Genomic DNA, 2,500 nt, shown 5'->3' on the forward strand with positions numbered 1-2,500 from the left:
TCCTTCTTCAGTCTGTGATGGAGGGAGTCATTGTACTTTCCCAAAACCTAACCCTAACTCTACATAAAAAATAAATATTCATAAATCTAACCCTACATAACAATATTCAGCCTTCAGCCCTGCCTCTAGGAACCTGTTTCGAACCATCCTCACCGTGCTCTTCACAGCAGCAGCAGTTTCTATACCTTTATTCGTTAAATAAGATTTAGTTCAGGTGATAATCAGTATTCCATTAGGAGGAATGAGGTGTTAGAATTCGACAGACACTGGAATGGAATGGCTGCTATATATGTAGAGATATATATAACCCGTATAAACTCATCTAAAACACTAAATAGTGCTTCGCCAGTTGTGTGCGCTGGAAGAGACCGACAGAAAAGAATGTCTTCCTCAATGTTGCCATTTTTAATATATCTGACATAGATTAGCAACTGTGCTACCCCCGCAACATCAGTTGCCTCATCGAGCTGCAGTGCATAGTACTGGCTTTGCATGATGTTAGCAAGCAACTGCTCCTTAATGTCATTTGCCATGTCAGATATGCGGCGACTAACGGTGTCATTAGAAAGGGGGAGGTTACCAATCTGTTGTGCGAAAGTCTCACCAAACATGACCTGGCAGATATCTTTAGCAGCAGGTAAAATAAGCGCCTCTGCAATAGTGCGAGATTTTCCTAACCTAGCAACTCGTTGTGAGACGTAGTAGGACGCTTCTAGGCACTTGTTTGACACTGATGTGTGTTTACTGATGGTGCGTAGGCAAGGAGGCGAGAAGGTGAAGGCAAGATAACTTTGAAGGCAAGATAACTTTCTTTTGAAAAAATCTAAAGGTTTGTCTTTAAGTTGTGGGTGTTTTGTTTCTAAATGGCGCTTTAACCTGCATGGCTTCATGCTATCATTTACCAGCAAATCTGTACATATTACACATTGGGGCAGTGGTTCAGCATCTGTCCCAGCCACTGGAAAGCCAAACTGGATATAGCTCTCATCATATTTTCTTATTTTAGACTTTTTAGCTGATGGTGCTAACGACGGACCATCGCCACAACTCCTTTTAGCACGTGTGATGAACTTATCCATGTTAACTCCTACTGATATCTCTGATCTTCTGACTCGTGTCTGCACTGCAAGCTATACATAAAACGCACACTTAAGCTCCGCCTCTCCGGCTCAAAAAAGAAAATGAAAATGGAGAATCCCTGTAAATGTGTTTTAAAATTATTTTTAATTATAATTATTTCATTATAATTTTTATTCTATTTTTTTAATTTAATATATTTAAAAAAAATTGATAGGTTTTTTATTTTTATGCACATTATAATTGAAAAGCAATAAAATAAACTGAATACCAAAATGAATACCTGACTTTGTGGTTTTCTCTTGGAAATGACTTGCTCTCTGGGAAGATGATTCAAGTTTAACCTGGAATCTCAATCTCCTGAATTTAACTAACACACCATGGAGGAGGTGAGATCTATCCCATAATAATCCCCAGTGCCTCCGCAGCACCGCAGTGGACGAGTGACACTCTCACACAGGAAGTGGACGAGGCGTGAAGTGCAGAGGACCAAGAAGCATTTAATAAATAAGGGTTTGTTAATTTCCTGTTATTTACATCTCACTGACCGCTTTACAGTTTTAAATATTCTGCTTCAATTTACACACTCACACTCTCTCTCACACACTCACTCACACACACTCACACACACTCTCTCTCACACACACACAAAACTAAAAATTAATATCCACCAATTTAGCAAATAAACTGGTGGTCACTCACTTTCAGTCAGAGTTAACAGAATTATCATTTCTGTAGCTATCTGTATTTCTCCATCACACACACACACACAGTCAGTGAACCCACTCAGAGCATGAGAGAGGATAGAGAGACAGACAGAGACTCAGACAGAGAGTGAGACAGAGCGAAAGAGAGTGAGAGAGAAAGACAGACAGACAGGGAGAGAGACAGGCAGACAAACAGAGACTCAGACAGAAACAGACAGCGAGACAGAGTGAAAGACAGAAAGATAGAGAGAGACTCAAACAGAGAGTAAGACAGAGACTCAAAGAAAGAGTGAGACAGCGAGAGAGAGAGAGACAGAGAGAGAGACTCAGAGAGAGACTCAGAGAGAGAGAGAGAGAGAGAGAGAGAGACAGCGCCATCATCAGGTTCAGAGTTTCAGCTCACAGTACAGGAAGGCTGCAGTTTAATGATGGAGATGCTGCGTGCCCGTGTCCACTCTCTGTCCACTACACAGTGCACATTATGCATCTGTTACATCCACAAATAAAGTGGACTAAATCCCATAATGCACTGCAACAAGCTAATATCAAAACAAAAATGACCCACAATGCACCACACCAGTCTAGAAATGTCTAAAAAACTGTACAGTGTACACTGACCAGAGTGGCACAAGTCTCTGAAGGACAGCGGTCAGGACACAGCGGTCAGGACACAGCCGCTGTCATATGGCCTCAAAGTAACAGAGTGTGGAGATCAC

The 2,500-nt window shown here is 41.3% G+C and overlaps 1 protein-coding gene across 1 annotated transcript in view; it reads right to left on the reverse strand.

Moving 5' to 3' along the window:
• Positions 1-1,557: 1,557 nt before the first annotated feature.
• The window catches only part of mfsd14a2 (major facilitator superfamily domain containing 14A2), a 17,548-nt gene continuing 16,605 nt past the window's right edge, over positions 1,558-2,500 (reverse strand). The window contains exon 12 of the mRNA XM_058395322.1: positions 1,558-2,500. This exon is cut by the window's right edge and continues 1,096 nt beyond it. The gene's annotated coding sequence lies outside the window, so the exon portion shown is untranslated.

This window comes from Hemibagrus wyckioides, linkage group LG07, assembly GCF_019097595.1.
Source record: "Hemibagrus wyckioides isolate EC202008001 linkage group LG07, SWU_Hwy_1.0, whole genome shotgun sequence".
Taxonomy (NCBI): Eukaryota; Metazoa; Chordata; class Actinopteri; order Siluriformes; family Bagridae; genus Hemibagrus; species Hemibagrus wyckioides.